Raw genomic sequence first — 21,104 nt, forward strand, 5'->3', positions numbered from 1 at the left:
CATCATTTTTTCAGAGCTTGAATCTCAGATGTCAGTAGATTTTGTGATTGAAATTATGGAAAATGAAGTCTAGGTGACTGGGTATAGACAGGAAAATTAGTTGTGTCACGTTTTTCTGTCCATAGAGTAAGCAGTGGACAACATGTACAATATGATCACCTGTAACATGCAGTTTGACAAGCATTGATGAAGATGGGTTTTGGCCTTAGCAAAAAAGACTCAGCAATGAGTTCTGGAAGTTACAGGATGGAAAGAAGTATTGAGAGAAATGCCAACTCTCAATCTGGGAGTGTGTCTCAGTGGGTAGAGTGCTTTGGATAGACAAAGCCCTGAGTTGGATCTCTGGCACCTCAGATATGGATATGATGACGGTGTGCACCTGCAATTTCAGCTCCAGGGAAGTGAAAACAAGAAGAACAGAAGTTCCAAGCCATCCTTGCCTACACAGCAATTTCAAGGGAAAACAACATTGTTATTAGTAAAGAACTATAACTCTGGTTCTGAGGAAGAGTGGCTGGGGCAATTATCACTAATTCCTGGGAGCTAAAGAGTAAGGACTGTAATCTGAACACCTTCTAGATTGGACACAAGATGGTAGTAAGGGGATAGAGAGCTCATCGTCCAAAAACAATCCTATAAAATAAATCTACAAGCTGAGGCGAGGCACATGTGATAATAATTAAAGTAAACAGAACAGAACACAGACGCTGTAGCTGTGAGATCCCTCTACAGATCCATGCACAGACTTAGAACATGGGAGTTATCTCTGCAAATGTCTCACTGGTTGGAGAGAAGAGCCAGTATTGTCTGAGCTGCCCATGATGAAAGCATCATCATCTAAGAACAGGGCAGCATGACAACTCTTGGCGCTGTTGATTTGTCAAGCTAAGTTCTTCCCAAGAAATAATATGTCACAATTCCATTCTTTCTTTCACTTATTGACTCCCTCATCGATTACCCACTCTGTTACAGGAACTGGGAATGTGGAAGCAAATAAGACAAATTCTGTGGGATTTAATTTAGTGTTATAAAAATCTATAGCAAGTACACACAAAAAGTAATGAAACAAATAGTACTTCGGACATTCAGGCCTCTCCAGGGGCAGTCTATGAAGGAGGCTATGGAAATGATCCCACAGAAGGCCCACATAGAGAGGGACCTGGAAGATGGCTCAGTCACTATTAAATATATAAAGGAAGAGTGTTTATTGTGAGTGGATTCTGAAGGAGGATTCTGAAGAATAGACTCTGATACCTAAAGGGGTCAACCTCCCAACTTTGGGAAGGTGACTGAAGGAAGTGCTTTGAGGAAAATGTAACCCAACCAGATTTGAACTTCAAGGGGCTAACACTGACACTGTTGTGGAAGATACTCCAGAATGAACAGGACTGGGCCAGTCAGTAGCATTGACTTCATTTTCTTTTCTGTGAAGTTACGAGCCTGCTAGATTGGGGAAGTCCAGTAGACAATGTTTTTAATTTCATCCTGACACTTGATGAACTCTCTTGTCAACAAGTTCTGGAAATATGTACTGCATGGTGGGGTAATTATGCAGATTAATCACTAGGTTTCAACTCACCTTGCCAGTCTTTTCTTCTCTTGCTCCCTGAACCTCCCCATGCTCCATTCATTAAACTCCATGTTGATCCTTGTACACACCCTGTGCGCTCCAACCACACTGCTTTTCTTCATGGTGCTATCCCCCTGGAGTGACATCCTTTCATCTCCTGACACTGTAACCCTGTCCATTGTTCAGCGGGCCGCCGCCTCCATAGACATTTTTATACTTGTCTAATGATCCTTTTCTTCTGTGTCTTGCATTATAGTGTAATGTAGGTCAAGGTGGAGACTTTATGTTCTTCAGCATAATCATGCTGATACTGATGATAATAGCACATTGAATGTCTTTAGTGCTTTTTAACCATATCTCATAGAAAGCCCTTTACAGACTTTCATGGATTATGTACTTTCATTTGGCAATTCAATGTATTAAAGTATTAGGCTAGCTCCTGATTGCTGTAAATTATCTGGGTAACTCCAGGCAACTTCTTAACTTCTCCGAACTTAAGTTTTCTCATCTCTCAACTCTTATCGTTCTTTGGATGATTGGAGGAGATTACTATTTAAAAGGCACGAAATACCATATGTAGTGCTTAACACAAACTCAGAATACAAATGGTCTCAATGGAATCAGTACTAAATCTAAGACACAGATGCTAGAAGGACGTAAACACACATGTGAAGCCCCCTCGGGGAGTCTGTCAATGCTATTTAATGATGATAAATACCACTATCATACCTAGAAAAAGAATGGAAAGTGAGCATAATAAGCATTTCACTTTATATTGACATTGTGTATACTATCATATAAAAGTTAATTCTTTTTCTAATCTGGCACATCTAGATCATATCCATAATTGTGCATTAATATTTTAATCTTTAAAAATTATGTTTTGATCATGGGAATTTGTGGCTTCCAGAGAAGGGCCGTATCACTGAGTTCACCTCCAGACTACAAAACATTTTAATTAAATATAGAACTTGGGGTTCTGTTTATTTATTTTGTTTCTGAGACAGAGTTTTGTGTAGCCCAGCTAGTCTTAAACTTCCTATGTAGCTTAGAATGATATGGAATTTTGGATCTTCTCGCCTTCACCTTCCAAGTGCTGGGACTGCAGGTGTGTGTTCCCTCACCTGTTGTATACAGTGCTGGGTGTGGATGGAACCCGGAGATTGGTGTACGTTAGGCAAGCGCTTCATCAGCTGAGCTATATCCGCAGCCCCAAATCTTAAAAAAAATATTAACTATGGGAAAAATAATCATCCAAGAAAAGTATCAAAGAAAAAAAGGAAAGAAAGATGTGAGAATTTGAAAAAAAAAAACTTTTTGGATTTATATTTCAATTTTTTTTTTTGTTAAAACCGGAAATTTGAAATTAAGGGAAGAGCTACAGGAACTGGGAGGCTTGAGATGGCCCCCACCCCCAGCTGTCCTGCAAAAGAAGGCAAGGGGCAGGATACAGGATTTTCATCTGTGGAGCGCTCCTTTTCCTCTTCATGGCTACTTTACCTCAGGGGGGGAACCTAGGCTCACCTGCCCCACACCACAGGCTTTCTCACTCTGGTGTTCAGCTGGTTTCTAACAATCTGAAGGGGAGATGCCAACACGCGGGGCAGTGAACTTGGGGTCTTCATTCCTCCAGCTCCCGATCTACTATGCTGTGAGATATCAAGGGATCCCCGCGGAAGTGTGTGCTTCCCACATCTGAATCTTTAATAGCCTTCCCTTCTCCTGCCTTCCAACTCCAAAAGTGACAAAACCATCCCCCCAGCCCCCGGTATTTCACTCTCCCTTACTGGCTTTATTTTACTCCGTACTACCGATCAAACGTGTCCCCGAAGCTCACGTGTTGGACGTCTAATATTCAATTCAACAGTGTGGGGAGGTGGGGCTTTAATAAGAGATGATTAAGCAGAGATGCTGTGAATGGATTAATGCTGTTATCTTGAGAGATGGTTAGCTAGAGAGAACGAGTCTGACGAAAGGATGAATTTCGTTCTCTCCAGCTCTTGCCTTACATGCACCGAGGTGACTCTGCCACACAGCGATGCAGTGAGAATGCCAGGGCAGCTGGCAGTCCCTTCCATCTTGAATCCCCCACCCCTAAAACCATGATCCAACTAAACTTCAGTTGTTTATAAATTACACGGCCCATGGCATTGTTACACCAGCACAGAATGAATACCACTTTTGTCCAATCTAGACCTTTATTAATTACCTCAACTTAAAGCTTCTCGCAGTCATCCTGGTTGAATGTGTCACCTGGGACATTGCTGTGACTACACCCTTGAAGCCGAATGTCTGTTCTCTTACAATGCTGGGTTGGAATGGGCAGGAAGGAAAGATTGCTTTTATGGAAATAGGTTTTACTCTGTTACTCAAGAACTGTTTTTCTTGGAAATATTTTGATAGTTAAGAATTGACTGTAAATCTCAGTCTCTTTGGTGAGGGCATTGTAATTTCTTTGGAGAAGGGTTCAGGGAAAATGTTGTCATTTTTCCTAGTGGAATTGCTAAGAGAAATACATCTTTTCCCTAGCTCTTGTCCTCTGGTGAAAATGAAAACAGGTTATTCTTTGTGATATTGGAGCTACAAAACAGCCAGATAAGCTCAGAGATAAAATCCATCTTCAGAACAGGCCAGAAGTCTTGGTAGAGAGCCTCAACTAGAATATAGATGAAGAAATGCCAAACCGAAGACAAGACAGCCAGGGACCCAGTGGTAAAGGGCACCTGATGCTTACCCAAGGGCCTGGGATGGTTGTCCAGGTCCCACATGATTAAAGGAGAGAATGGAATGCCCCAAATTGTATTCTCACCTTAATACATGCTATGCTCGAGTAGACACACACACATACACACACACACACACACACACACACACACACACACACACACACGCACACGCGCACACACGGAGAGAGAGACAGAGAGACAGAGAGACAGAGACAGAGAGAGAGAAGACAGAGGAGGAGGGATGGAGGCAGAGATAGAGAGAGTAAAGGAGAGAGAAAGAGGGAGGGAGAGGGGGAGGGAGGGGGCCGGGGAAAGAGGGAGAAGGACAGAAGAATAGAAGAGAAGATGGGCCATCCATGCTTGGGATGGAGGAAAGTCTGGTGTAGAAATTACTCAAGAATAGTTCAACCACATAAAAATATGACCCTGTAATTCTGCCAAAGTCAACAGACCCATAGTGCCAGATTTAAAAAGCGCTAACCTCACAGGATACCCTTGCCTGAAGCCTGCTACAGTTTATAGCTCCATTTGTCAGCATTTGCAAGATGTTTTTGAATCCTGAAAATTTAGCTGTACAGAAACTATGAAATAAAACCCATGTTTTTCTGGTTGATAAGACTTTCAAAGGATACCATAAAAATCTAACATGGCCATTTAAACACAGGTTTTTGTTATTTGATTAGCAGTTATCTTCTGGTATTTTTCTTATTTGCATATTTAGTTGGTTTTGCTGTTTAGATTTAAGGTCCATAGGAACACGTATAATTCTTTGAATTCACTGCTCATTGAGGAAGTTATTGTCACTTGTAAATAATTTGTAGAGTTCTTATTAGCATCAGATTTCTGGTACTTCACAAGCAGTCATGAACATGCTGGATTAACACTGCTAGAATGTAAATTTATAATGAATGGTGACTCTATTTTCTCTCTCATTTTCCATTTCTGTTAACATAGTAATGGAATTCCTCTCAAGTTTCAGCTTCTATCCCCACTCATGCCCAAAACAATTCCACCCACGACCACGAATCCTAAGTTTTTTGTGCCCAACAATATTTCTGGCCTGAGTTCACTTTCAATTTGCAGCAGACAGTGAACTGGTTAGGATAGGATACAAAACAGCAAAGACAGTTGAGAGAAAGGCAGTCTGGCAAGAAAGCAGAAGCTCCTAAAATGATCCTGTCCACTTTGTCCCTTGCCCCCAAATCAGAGCATTTAAATATATTTTTTGAAAAGAGCCTCGGGCAGTGTTTATGAGGGTCATGAGTATTGAAGTCTCCAGTATTTCTAAGTCTGTGCTGGCATTTTGCCTACTAGTCCATGAACTCTCCCATTGGGTACATCCTGAAATGTTCTTGGAGATTGCAGGTCATAAATGTGCATGATTAATTGCTTATGTTGAAACAAACCAAAAAAAAAAAAAAGTGTTTCCAGAACATTCAGATGAGAGAGTGAAGCAAGACCCTAGTGGCTATCAGGAGAAATCTTTGTTGGGAAGCCAAGAATGGTGGCTGGGGGAAGGTGGAACTGACTGGAAAGGCTGGTAAACATTCCTAGCAGGTAGACAACAGAAGAGTAAGATCAGACAATGGACATTTGGTGTATAGATTGGGAAAGACACCCAAGAAATCAAAGTATAGGTTACTGGGCAGTGACTTAAGAAAGCCAAATATAAAGTAATTACCAAAAGAAATTTACACTGTGGTCTCTAAATAAAAGCAACCTTTGAAGCCAGAAAACTACAGAGGTGTGCTATCTTTTCCTCATAGATGTTCCTGAGTTCAGTCCAACAATTCATCTTATTTTATTTCAAGCTTAAGAATTAAATTGTGCACTGCAGAGGCAGAGGCAGAGGCAGATCTCTGTGAGTTTGAGGCCAGCCTGGCCTACATAGTGAGTTCCAGGAGAGCTAGAGCAACAGAGTGAGACCCTGTCTCAAACAAACAAATAAATGAACAAATGCACAAACCTATATTGCCTTCGTTGGTAGTATAACTGTGTGTATGTCAATACCTACATTAAACATATTGCAGAAGACCTGACCAAAATTAGGCAAAAGAGAACCCAGTTTTGTTAACTGAGCCCATAGACTCTTAAAGCTGTCACCTTTGGCACATGAAATATCAGAGAAGAGGCAAGAAAGAAAGAGAATGAGATCATTCGGGGATGTTCTACCCTCTCTCCACCTAATTATGAAAGAAAGTATACAATCTCAGGGAATATGGCAGTCATAGTTTTTCTGATGTAGCCATAGTTAGGGGCTGCCTCTGGCCTAGATGAACAATGAATCTTGGGGTGGAGACACTTTTCTTTCTGTTCAGTTAATTGCTTCAAGACACATGTGTCTTAAGGTCTATTCTATTCAATAGCTCTCTCCTTGTTGCTGGCTTCTCAAACCCAAAGAGAGGAAACCCATGGTTTTCACCAAATTCCATTTCCCCAAGAGAAATGAAGGCAGATTGGTGTGTGCTGCACCATGGCATCTCAAAGAGCAGCCCGACTCTATGGGAGTGGTGATTGTTGCTGCAGAATTCTGCAGCCAGTCCACTTCCCCTAAGGCAGTTCAGGTTTGGAGTCCTGATGATTACTGTTAAATATAGACAGTTTATGAGCTGCAAGTTGGCACATGGGAGCTAGAGGAGATCTGATCCTTGTGTATAGGATCTCCCAGGTCCTAGACCACATGCCTTGCTGTCCAGTGATCTCTTCCCAGGAGGAGTACTGATTTCTCAGATTTCTGTTATACTCATATTTCTCAGGGAACAACCCTCAGTCACTTAATCAAGGTGGCATGCCTTTTAAGCAAGTGCTCCATTCCTAAATACGTTACACATATGCCCTGTAAATCATTTCAGTAGGCAAGAACATTCTCAGGATTCTCCTTCAGGAGTGGACAGCCTGACTGGCAGTCTCATCGGGTTTCCCCCATGACAAGAAGAAAACTAGATTTAAGGACAGGTTAGGAGCCTGGCATGGTGGTACATACCAGAATCCCAGTACACAGGAGATGGAGGATTGCCATGAATATGAGGTCAACTTGAGTTGTATAGTGAGTCTGAGATTTTCCTGTCCAACTCTGTCTCAAAAAACCTAAAACAAACATCCACAAAAGACGAGATCAGGAAGAGGCTTGTATGGTATCTCTTTCTACTGATCAGAGGCTGAGTTTAGGAAGTCGGTCCAGCCCTGCACACAGCCTTATCAGATAAGGGAGCGAGCAGAAAAGATTTGCAATAAACGTCAGACTTTATGGCCACGTACTAGAATATGGAGCTCACCTGCAGATGAAATTGATAAAGCATGCTGCTACAGATGTACATTGGAATTTGAGAAATAGCTGTGTTGGCTTTTGTGTCAGAGCAGAGGATCTGGGGTCATGTGTTCTGGAATCTTCTGGAAGAACAGGGGTGATGTTCTCCTGTGGCATTACTGGAATGTGAGGATTTGTTCAGGCTCTATTCTCTGCTAACCTATAGTTGTAAGTCAGAGCCTTTGGACTTGGCTTTTTGGCTGTGTTATATGAAGCAGTTGGAACAATTATCGCCAATGTCTCTGACTGACCATGAATTTCATCTGAGACATGAACTAGAAAGCTGAGACTATGATAAAAGGGAGAGAAAAGTCAGTCTCTGCACTACACAAGTGGGAAGGAATTGCACTTATGTGTGTGGTGGTCAGAAAACAACATGCTTTTTGCTCTCCACTGCATTGGGCCTGGGCATTGAACTCAGGTTCGGCAGCAAGAGCCGAGTCAGCTCAGAGGTCCCATTCTTTGCTTTTGATTTTTTTAAAAAAAACTTGCATTTAAATTTACAGAATATGTGAGAGGATTTTATGGAAGTTCAACAAAGCAACTTAAAATGAAATTAGAAACAGAGGCATAGGAGATATGATTTGGGGACAAAATAATCATCAATACACATTCTGCATGGCTACTGGAATTTGAATTGGTCTTGTCAATTTAGTGATATTAATTGTCTCCTTGGGTGTGGCTACAGTAACTTACAGTACTGTAGGATATAGGAGGGGATGGAATTTTTTTCTTTTTGTGTTTTTAGATACATATATTTAAATATTCCAGGATTATATAACACGTGTATAATTTACTTTTCAATATGAGAGTAAAACATAATAATGCACAAATTTAAAATGGCACGATATTAACAATGCTAAGCCTCACTGACATTTCTGCTGCTTCTACATAAACTGTGATCTCAGCTCTTCTGTAGTGTTCCTTTCAAAACCAAAACTTGGAGAAAATCATCCTGTCCTGTTTCCAGTTGTACCTCCCTTATATCTTCATTTCAAATAAAGTTCCGGTTTTCAGTATCCCCAGGTGAAACAGCACTTAAGCAGTCTTTAAGCCCCCTAAAATATGACCCCTGGATTACAATTTTAGATACAGGAGTTATAAAGCAGTGCAGAGACAGCCTGTTTCCAAAGGACCTTGATTGCAGTCCTTGATATGAAGCATGTCTCTCATACCTTTGCATCATAGGTTCCCGACTCCTTTACAGCTTTTGCTCTCTTTCAGAAGCCAGGTGAGGCTGAATGACACACTGATTCCGGAGTCTGGCTCTAAGGTTCATTAGTGGGATTTGAATCCTCCTTACTCCAGCACTCAAATGTTTGTGAACGTGAGCAAGTTACACTCTGCATTTCAGTCTTCTCAGCTATAAAATGGGGGGAATGTTGCCACCCACATGAGGAGGCCTTTTGTGGATCAGGATCTAGCACTCTCGGCCCAGTTTCTAACTCTAGGTGTTAATTACTATTTAGATATTTTCCTGAAGGAAAGCCTGACATAGCTTGAGTCACTGATCAGGGAATAAATATTTCTGTATTTCACGTGATGAAATTTGCTTAAAGAGAGGCATTTGCCTTAGTGTGAAAAGCACAGACACCAAGAGAATCTAAAGAAGGAAGAAGAGGCATGGCTTTGTGGAGTTTCTTCCATCATAGCGATTTCCTTACCAAGAGGCTTTGCTCAGGCTTCTCAAAATGCTAGAAAACCAGTGTCTGAAAAATAAATTTCTCAAGACTCTCTAAAAATAACTACATTTTCTCAACAAATTCAGGCAGAAAATCTATTTGGTAGATGTTTCATTGCACTTGGCAGGCGTATTAACATGGTGTGGTTGTTATTTCAAAATGTTCTGCAATCATGTATAAGCAAATAAGAATAATTCGTTAGCTTGTGAGCCTGTTGTAAGTGCTGATTGAAATCTAAGGGCTTGATCTCTTTATGATATGAAAGTTTCCAGTTATTTATGAATTTGTAGCATTAACTATGAACACACATGAAAACAAGAATTATTTTGAATGCATTATATAACTATCCATCAATCCTGGATCTTTTTATGAAAATTCAATGATGTTCAAATTTATCTTTAAATGCATGGGCTAACAATTTAGCTGAGTGGTAGACTACTTGTCTAAAAAGTGGGAGGCCATGGGTTTAATCCGAATTACCACAAAACTCAAGATCATTAAAAAATGATTTAAAAAATGAAAACTTTAGAGGAACCCTTACTGAGACTCCAGCTTTATATTTGCTATCATTCTTTATTTAATAATGCTTCCTGCCTATATCTCACCTCACATAAATCTTTTCATTCTTTTGTTTATTTGCTTGTTTGTTGTGAGACAGAATCTAACTATGTAGCTCTGGCTGTCCTGGAACTCATTATGTAGACCATGCTGGCCTGGAGCTCAGAGATCCAACTGCCTCCGCCTCCCAAATGCTGGGATTAAAGACACGCACTACTATACGTGGCTATCTTTTCATTGAAGTTCCATGGGGCCCTGTATTTCTTTTATTTGGCTGGAAGTTCCTTGGGGTAAGAAACATTCTCTGTCAGGGCAAACACAATTCTATGCACATCTCAGAGAGCCATTTAAGACATTTAAAGAAATGAAATTCTTGTGTTGCTAGGACTGAGAGCAGAAACACTTGCATTTAAACAGTGCAAGAAGCCTACATCTAAAGCAGTCCTTTGGATCCTATCATGGAGGAGAAGCCAATAGGGCTGAGAGTGAAGTGGAGAGGAGAGAGTGCTTTCTTAGCGTGTATAATGCACTTTGTTCTATCCCCAGAACACACAAATGGACTTGTTGGTGTGTGCCTGTCATCCCAGCATACAAGGAGGTGGGGGGGGGGGGGGTGAAGAGAAGTAGAAACTCAAGATCATCAGTTCAAGTTCATCCCTGTCTAGACTATAGTTCAAGGCCATCCTGAGATACATGAGACCATAGGTAGATAGGTAGATAGATAGAGGTAGGTAGATAGATGGATAGATAGATAGATAGATAGATAGATAGATAGATAGATAGACAGACAGATGATAGATAATGGATAGATTATAGATAGATAGATAGATAGATAGATAGATAGATAGATAGATAGATAGATAGATAGATAGACAGACAGACAAGAAAAGCCAGGTAGAAGAGATTAAATAACTACTTTACACTGGAGCTCTCAGAGTTCTGGAGTTGCTTCTGGTACCTCATTGGAAATGAGGTCACCTCTTCAGCTCCTGTCAGTCTTGTTGCAAAGGAGTTTTTCTCCAGTACGCCATGAGATCCATGCTGTTCTGGCAATGTGAGTGGGAGAAGAAATAGACAACAGGCTCTCTTCGGTCCTTGGCACTCAGGAGCTGGTTAAAGCACTGTTGACCCTAACGCAGTGTGACATGTGGTGGCTTTGTATTTCTTTTTCATCATTGTTTTAGTAAACTTCCTCGAGCTCCTTGGTCATCACATCTCCTTTGGATGATATGACCAAGTCTTACTGACCACTCACAGACGTCCCCACTGCTCTCATCTAATCATTTCTAAGTTGTTAATTTCCTGCCCACGCTTAAGCTTAGAAAACATACCTAACACTACACAGGATGTTGCTACTGCACCCTTCTTTAATTATTGGATGTTTTTAGCTCCTCATGGTATTCATATTGAAACTCATTATCTGTAATATCCATACCTTACATTCTTACAAAGTTAGCTATTGACCTCTGGATATACATGCAATTTTATGCCCACAAAAATATTATTATCAGATTATAAATGTATGCATTTCCTTCATTTCTCTAAGTTCGTCTATACTGTGAACTTTTTTCCAACTGTCTTGAACCATCTCCTCTCATTCTGGCTGGAGCTGGCTAGTGGATGAATTTGCAAACCTAATAACGGAAAGGTGAAAAGGCCCTGGTTCCAAGTTAGCACATACATGCGGCTCCCTGACCCCAAGAGGCTGCCAACTCCCAACATTCGCTCAGGATTCCCCGAGCTGTCCAAAGAGTTCGACTCTGATCAGTTCCCTCTCCAGTGGTGAAGCAGGCAAATTTGGACACAGCAGCTGTCTGCTCCCGAAGACAGCTGGAAATAACCATGTCTGATAGGATCAGCTATCAGAGGCAGGGCAGCACTGTTGTGTGTAAACAGCATGCTATCTCTGAGATGCTGACACAGTGACATAAACAGCACCAGGCTCGACCTGCCCTCAAAATAGCAAGAAAGACACTTTGCATCCAGCCTTGCCCAAGTAAAATCCGAATCGAAAGCACCATAGAGATCACCATAACTGCCCTTCCTCCACCGCCCTTTCAGATTAAAGGAAAAACCTGAGGCTGGTGGAGATGTGGAGAGCTGTGATATTTTTAATTGTCACATTTGCATGCGTGTGTTTATAGCTAAGCCCACTGGAGATCTCATATATGCACGAATTGTTCTGTTATGCTTAAACTAGTACATTAGTTTCTTTCCACACAGCTGACTATGAACACCCCAAGGTTCCTCAAGATGTACCCTTAGATACAAGGGCAAAATAAATACCTTTAATTCAAATGTGCCCTCAGCATGTGGGGGCAGCTACCACCATGTGGTTATTGTATGCCAACCTTTGTCGGTGACCAGGCACCGAAACTACAGAGACAAATGATTTCCACAGCCAGTGTGGGAAACAGACACATGCACAAATAATTAAGAGGTATTACAAGTGCCATATGGGAGATTTATGTAAAGTGAAATATTAGTCTATGAAGAGGGAGCCACCTAGATGGAGAGACAGTTCAGAAAACACATATTGAAGTTAGATCTCCGTAGTAACATTTGCACCCTGCAGAAGGCCGTGAGAGAGACGGATGGGGGAAGGAAGGAGACCGTGCACATGGAACATTTCAGGCAGGAAGGAACACTGCTTGATTTACTGAGAACTGGCTACCGAGAGCGGCCCGTCTTTATTTCTGAATCGTCTAGTCTATTACCTACTGTAGGTAGAATGCTTATAAACAGGTTCTGTGTTACAAAAGTCTCCCTGGGAGCCACAGGCATGGACTTACCTTTTCCTCCCTTCCTGGGGACTCTCCCAGACTGCACTCTCATGTGCATTTCAGTCCTCTTTGACTGAGATGGTCACAAATAAGAGCCTAGTGCAAAAAAGAGGCCTTCTTCGTGAGCAAATGGGATTGTTGATGGCAATTCCGACACTTGAGGGGACTTCGGAAGATCAGAAAATCCTAAGATAAGGCTTTCACTATGACTTCTCTGTACAGAACTCTCCCATGAGCCACACTGCCACCAACTTTAGGAGTTCAGCTGGGCCTGACTGCAAAATATCATCATAACTGGGCTTGCTGACTATTGATATCTCTCATAGAAAGAGAGTGTGGAGTGGGTCAGAGGACCATCTTCTGAGTGTCTAACCACCTCTCCCGACCAATTGTATACAATTCTGCAATAAATAAACATGAACTTTGGACTTGGCGAAGGGCTAGAGGATATAGACCGCATAGGACTAGGACTGGGCACTCCATCCATATGTCCATGGGGAATCTCATTCATGCTGGATGGAGACCTTCCATTGTGGCTGCTTTAAGGCCAGCCAGATTCTTGCCAGTAACAGCTCCCCAATTGCTCTGGAAGAAAGTAAGCCTAATACACTCCGTGGTCCTCCTGACTTGTCACTGGGACCTTAGGCAGAGGGGAGGGAGGAGATGCTTGCATCTCCCCTAAGGAAGGCATCTCAGCAACATCTCAGATCCAAGAGTGAACCTAATGTTCATCAAAACACAAGAAGGAATAAAGGATGTGTTTTCACAGTTCAGATTTATGAGAAGTCAATGCCACTCAAATTAAGACAGATGTAATTGCTTGTCTAAAAATTGATTGGTTTTAGAAAAAGAAAAGGGGAAAGGAAAAGAGGCATTTTAATTTACTGATGGTGCAAACAGAAACTATCAGGCTGTCTTGGAAGGAATTTCTTCTTCCCGCTGTCTATGAATGTATATACATATATATATATATACACATTGTGTGTGTGTGTGTGTGCTGGGCATACATAAAATATGACTGCATAATATATCGTATAGATTATAAACGTTTGTTCTCTAAGTGCATTAACTTAGGTTTATAAGTAATATAAGGGTAATTTTCAATTTAGAGGGCCACAGACCTTCCTCGCTAGAAGGCGGTATGTATGTACCTAAATTATGATGCAAATATGTTCATGACAGAGTTATTTGTTTAAATACAAAACGGGGGCCAGTGGGAAGGCTTAACAGGCCTAAAGGTGTCAGCCGCCCAGCCTGGGGAGCAGGATTTAATCCCAAGGACCCCCATGGTAGAAGAAGAGAAGTGACTCTTGCCGGTCGTCTTCTGTTCTCCCCCTAGATACCACAGAACCGATACACATGCGCACAGTAAATTTCTAAAAAGTGGAATAAACAAAGATTTGTATGAGTTCCTGCTTCAGATGTATCACAATACATTTTAATAATTCATCTCCATAAAAGGGATTCCTGTCTAGCTGTCACATTCGTGTGCATTTAGGAAAAATGAGGACAGCAGTGGTAGATAAAAAGTGCTTAGAACAAAGCTTGCTGTCAAGTAACTGCTCAATGTCCATTTCCAGTTTCATTGCTACAATTAATATAGTAAGTCTAGGAAGATGCTCCTTTGTGAGTGAAAAATAAAGTTTACAAAACAGCGTGTAAATTATGTTACCAGTTGTGTGTGTGTGTGTGTGTGTGTGTGTGTGTGTGTGTAAGCTTAACAATAAATGGGGAATGCATTAGTTTCTGCTACTGTAGCTGCACTACAGATGGTGTAGTTTAAATAAGAGAACTACCGTCCTGCAGTTCCCAAAGTCCAAGATTGAAATCTCAGCAGGATTGATTCCTCTGAGAGCCAGGAGGAAGGGTCCTGTCCCAGGCAGTATCCTCGGCTGGAAGGTCCCTGTCTTCTCAGCTTCCCTCTGTCTGTACCCCTGTATGCATTGTAAGGACACCAGCTACGGTAGATCGAGGCCTACTCTAAGGTTTTATTTCCAAATAAAATCACACCCCCGAAGTATTAAAGAGACTTTAACATCTGACTTTGGGGATAAGACAATTGAACCTATAGCAGATAGTACATGCATTTATAATTTATTTAATGCATCTATTTATTGCTTACTTGTTATTTTCTGTGAGAACTAGTGTAATTTTAAAATGGTATATCTTGCTTCCATGTTCCTGAAATTTCAAATGAAATTATTTTTATTTCCATTGGTGTCTTTCTGCCCTCCTTTTTTGTTTTGTTTTTTGTTTTGTTTTTTGCTTTGTTTTATTTTTGTTTTGCTGGAACAGGGTCATGTGCAGCCCAGGTTGACCTCAAACTTGTTATGTAGCTGAGAATGACCTTGAATCTCTGATCCTCCAACCCCTTCCTCCCAGTTGCTGAGATTAGAGGCCTGCCTTGCCACGGTCAGCCTTTTCTGTACATCTTAAATATTACTTCCAGTTGTCCTATTTAAAAGTGAGCACAGGACTTTAGCTTAGTATTCTCTGTGCAAATGGGAAGTTTGAAGCCTGAAACACACACACACACACACACACACACACACACACACACACACACACACACACACACTGTGGGGAGTGTAATAGAATTTGGAATATTTTTTTTTAAATCCCGCTCCAGCTAAGCAAAATGGTTATACAGCTTTCAAAAGCTTTCATTTTGGAGGGGAGCTACATGTCTTGACAGTTTCTGAGGGTGTCAAGTCTAAAGTCAACACTACATTTTTTGTGTGTTTTGAACATTATATCACTTTTAAGTAGAAATTTTTGAGATTAAGAAAAAGTATTAGCACAGGCGAAACAGGTTTCTGCATAGACAATAATAATGGAATAATTCGAATTACACTTAAGCACAGTAGTGTGACCTTTACAGCTGTAAAATAAAGAGCAAACCTGTCAATGAGCAAAGCGATGATTCATATAGTTTTCGAAACTTCATTCCTGAATTGAATTTTCTTGAAGCCAGGAGTTTGCCTTCCTTGTAAGGATAATCTTGCTGAGATTAGGATCTGCTGCACAAAGATGAAAAGCCTACATAAGAAAAAAGTGTTCTTGAAAATGCTTCCCAAATCTATCGTCTGAGAGTACTAGTCAGTTGACCTCCAATGTCATAGCTCATTCATGGGTGGGGTGTTTAATAAAGTGAATTTGCTGTCTTTAGTTACTATAGACTCTCCATATGTTCTCTTGGTCTGTATAGCTAATGCTTTACCAACGTAATTACTGATGTACTTTCATGGAATAAGTCAGATGCAAAAAGAATCAGAGTCTTAACTAAAATTTTGGTGATGTTAGAGAATTGCAGAAATAAATGTTGAAAACATGGTAGCTGATCTATTGGAAGGGGACAGAGATTGGTACTCATTGTGTTAAGTAACAGAGAAGCACATAATCAGTAATTGCTTAGAAGGAAAATTGTATCAGGCAGAAACTTTATATATCTTATTGTTTATGTATTCATCTACTATATCGATGAAAGCTGTTTTGACTGATATTAGATATGAAAAAGTATCACTGACATTTATCCATTCTCAGAGCTGGGGCTTTATCTATGGATTTAAAAGAGCTGCATGCTTGGCTATATCTGATAAGTCAAATCAGATAAGATGCTTAATATGGGATTCTCCATTGTGTGTTTGAAGAGATTCTCCCATCGCTATGTTTCTCTCTGTGGCTTCCATGGGAAATTAAAAGTTAATTTTGTCTTTGCTCTTTTGTCTTTTTCTTTATCAGCAGTGCCTGGGAGGCAGGGTAAAGTATGTTCAAAGTGACCTTCAGTTAACTCATATCATCTTGACACAAGTGAGCCAAGCTCTACACTGGTAATTTTCATTATTAGCTACAAGAAAAGGAGTGTCTCTCAGTAGGAAAGACACATCATCCAAAAAAATACAGGTATTTTATCCATCTGGAGTGTGATGGTTCAACAGAGGTTGCAGGGGAGATAATCAAAACACAAGATAACGTGCAAAGGAGTCAAAAAATATAGATGAAACTGCTATCATGTATAAGGGAAAGTGATTTACCCAAGGTCAGCAGCAGAACTTCTGTTCACTGCAGTCAGAACTGGAAGCCACTGTTGCACACACACACACACACACACACACACACACACACACACACACACACACACACACACACACACACGCCACCTTGTATCCTCAGGCTGGAAGAGCCCAGACACTGTGCTCTTCCCTTCTGGGGTTAGACCACTGTTTTAGGCACAACCCAGCCACATGTTAGTACAGCGTGCTGCTCTTTTACCTCTGCCCTATTCATGCTTTTCTCCCAGTCAACTGATGTCAGAAATTGAGACTTCTGGTTGTAAGGGCACAACGTGGCTCTGGCTCAACTTTCCCCCTGTAAACAATTTTTTATGAGCATACCAACCAGGGGCATATCTAAAACACATGATCGAGTTTGGCATCAGAATGTCTACCCCTCCCTTCCCCTCTCCCATTTCATGGTTTCTGTTTCCTGATCACTCTTCCTTGCTGAGGGCCCTTGAAGCTTCTGGAAGCTTCAAGAAGACTCCTGAAACCTCCTTCCATTTCATAGGCATTCCAACCCTGTTTTGCATTCTGCAGTGAAAAGCTGATTTCAGATGAATCTACTGATTACAAGTACTACATTAAACATGTTAAGTCTATGGTTTTCTCAGCACCCAGGCCTGAACAGTAAGTAGGGCTGCTGATGTCTCTGGTGAGTCTTCCATCAAAGATACTGTGTCAAGATCTTAACTGGAATTTACTAAGTAACCACTGTGGGCTCAGTAAACACAGGGCAGGACATCTGAATTCAGCAAAGGACACAGAACATCAGTCTGTGCCCTTGGGAGTCTTCCCTATAAACATGCCAGAGCAGAGATAGTGACCTCACACTTCCCAGGGAACATCTTCACTCAGTTGTCCTGAAGTCACCTCCAACTCAACACATCCAAAATAGAAAGCAGTCCTCCTAACACAGTCAGAGGGTCACATCATTCTCCTCTGTTCTGGGACCGGGCATCTCGTTTTTAGGTCAATGCCAACTAGGTTTTGGTTCTGAACAGCTGACATCCTACATGTATATCTGATGATTTTACAGTCATGGAGTTTCCCCTTCTAGGAGCTCCCCCAATGCTCTGCAAGTGCATCTTCTCTCTCATTGGCCACCTTCGGTGGTGCTAAAGGGATCATTTATTAAAATGCCTGCTCAGGTTTACCACTGTCCCTCAAACAAACCTGCAGTTATTCATGTTGCCTGCAGAAAAAAAATTACCAACATTTGAAGTAAAGTCTTCGAATGATTTGGGTAAGTGTTCCTTTCTCAGACTTTTCTGAGACTAGAACATTGCTGTGGGTGGTCTGAATGCAAATTCCTATACTGGGACCCAGTGTCCAGTAGGATACAATTTAGGGCTGTGGTATTGGGAAGTCATTAAGTCAAGAGTGCTCCGACCTCACAAATGGAGTTAGTGCCCTCATCAAACAAGTTCCATTGCTCTTTCTACAATGGGGTCAGAGCAAGTAGGGGAATCAGAGGGCACTCATTAGACAGTAAATTTGCTCCTTCCTTGATGTTTGATTTCCCAGCCTCCTGAACTATGATGAGTAACAGATTCCTCCTGTTTATAAATTACGCAGCTAATATATTTTGCCATAGTAGCCTTAATTAAGATAATCAGTGATGAACCAAATCTGTTTTGTTCAAATGTACTCCATGCATTCAACCTCTAAGTTCATTTTCTTCCATTCTCCCCAATACTTTTGGCTTTACATTTGAACTACCTATGAAGATCCTTCTAAATTGTCCCTCTCAAGGATATAGAATAGAAGTCAACATTTGGGGTTCCTGGGATCCATCCAATGTGGAAGCCCAGAGAGATGCTCCTCATTCACATGCATAGTCAAACCACAGAAGCCAGCAAAGCTGAGAGGATAAAAGAGGATAATTGGCCAGTTATCAGCAGGCAAGACTGCCCTACGATGTGACATATTCTGAGGACAGAGTCAAGCTATAAATATGACTCATGCATCAGTTATAGTACAATTATGGACAAGAACTAATGGAGGGGGATGTAGATAGAGATGGTGAACTGAGCATCTTTAGTGGTGATCTTTATTTTGCAATTAACCTAAAGCAAAGACCTTTAATAATTGCTGTAGCCCTCAAAATTCAAGCCGTTGCAGGGAAGATGAGATTTAGAGAGTGAATGAAATTTCCAATTTTCTCATCCTGCATGTTGTTTCTTGCAAATATATTTATCAAAGTGCGTTTTTAAGAGAGGGGTGGGGAACCCCAGTTGCACAAGAAGAGTTATCCTCTGCCCGAATGAAGAAACTGTTCAATCCCAGCGCATTGTTTCATAAGCAATGCTTCCTAATGCAGCCAGAGCCAGTAAGGGCTTAGGTTATTAGTTATGTAATCCCTGGTTCCTCAAACTGCAGTTTTGATCTGAGCACACAGTTTCAATTAGTTACTTCGGTTTTTTTGCCTGGAGGTGTATTTCATTTTTAGAATCAAGGGAAGCTCAGATAATCACAGCATTTTGGAACGGCTCCTGTTTGCTCAAATAACACATCTGACCCCTGAGAGACAACTTAAGTACAGCTTTGAGCCCTGTGCTCTTTCCATGGCCCCACGTATAGATTGAATCATGCTGCCTCAAAAGATATGTTAAGTCTTGACTTCTAGTATCTGTTAATGTGACCTTACTCGGAAAAGGGGTCTTTGCAGACATAATGAAGAAATACTTTGCAATGAGATCATACTGGAGTTGTGTAGACTCTTAATTCAATCTGACTGGGCTCCTAAAAGAAGCTAGGACACAGAGACAGATGGAGGCAGTAAACTCCCTATGACAATGGATGGAGGTCAAACAGCACAGACATCCATGGTTCCTACTAGAAAGTAGGAAGAAGCCAAGATGGATGGACCCAAAGTCTCAATGACCAGGTGGTCCCTGACAGTTCCACTTTGGATGACTATCCTCCAGAATAAAGCCAGAATAAATTCCCTTACTTCATCCTGTTGTAGTACTTAGTTACAGAAGATTGTAGACAACAACTGCTACAGAAAATTCTAGATGATAAATACACCATTCTACCCCTTCTGATTGTTAATTTTGATTTTTATCATGTTGCCTCGGGAAATCATGGAACAACATCACTCACATTGCATCTGGGTACCAGACAACCTTTCCACTTGGTGAGTGTCACAACCCTTGCCCTTTGGACTGGTTCTGATGGAGCCATTGACCTTGGAGCCATCATCATCCATAGTGTCACATCAAATCTGTTGCCTGCCCGTTTGGTTAGTTAAGAACTCTTAGGTAGGCCTGGTGGCACATTCCCCTCGTCTTAGCACTTAAGAAGCAGAGGCAGGTAGATCTCTGTGAGTTCCAGGAAGGCCTGGTCTGCATAGTGAGTTCCAGGACAGCTGGGACTGTGTAGGGAGACCATGTCTCAAGAAAAAACAAACCAAACCAAAAGAAAACAAAAAACTCTTAAATGTTGACCATTTTGTGTAATGAGGTGCTGGCAGTCAGCCAACAGTACCTGGCATGGACAGAAAAATTGATTCACTAGGAAAGAGAAGACCACTAAGCTTTAGAAAAAAAGAAAGCAATGTCGCTATCCCTTTTGGGATGGGAGAGGCTTAAGGCTGAATGTCTGCTAACCAGTGACTGGCTTGAGGATTAAATAGAGTGGATCTGTCTAGGGTAAGGTAGATTTCTCAAGGTATGACCATCCTGGAGACACTCACTTTTAGGGTCAATGGTCAGAATAATTTAATAATTCAAATACGAATTTGTTTGCTAAAAATATAATATTAGCTTATTATGCTAGCTTATATACAACACATTTTTTTTTTAAAGGAAATAGCGAAGCAATCAGGGAAAAAATCTGGATGAATGCTGTGAATGTTAAGATGCAGGCATGTACTTTCTTCTCCCTCTCAGAGTCTTGCAAAGAAACAGAGACAGAAGAAAAGACTAGCTACTTAGGTACCTAAAATGTGCCCTTGGACACCAGGTTCCCAGTTACTTAAGGATCCAGTGTCCTAGACCTGTCATGGAAGGAGTGGGACTCCCAGATATTAATTGATCATCTCATCTTGGACCATGAACATTCAGGAATGGCATAGAATTGGAGGTGTCTCCTTACATACTGTAGGCTGTGTGAGACCTCAGAACTTCTCAACGACAGAGGCACAGTGCAAGGAGTGACTCTCAAGAATGACTATGACTGAATTTTCAAGATGCTTCAAAGGAAAAGAGCTCACAGAAGCATTCATTCTCTTTTAAGGAAAATGAAAGCACATAGCCTTTGTTGCACACCCACTTGAACTTACGAGCCATGATTCATAACCAAAACATTTGTTTCTATGTCTGTCCCCGTCACTGGACCATGAGCTTCTCTAGGGCAAAAACCAATGTCCTTCTGTCTTTGCATTCTTTCTGCTCACATTGTGTGTTTTGCAAAGCAG

The sequence above is a fragment of the Peromyscus californicus genome, unplaced genomic scaffold, assembly GCF_007827085.1.
Source record: "Peromyscus californicus insignis strain IS unplaced genomic scaffold, ASM782708v3 Scaffold_16__1_contigs__length_79575227, whole genome shotgun sequence".
Taxonomy (NCBI): Eukaryota; Metazoa; Chordata; class Mammalia; order Rodentia; family Cricetidae; genus Peromyscus; species Peromyscus californicus.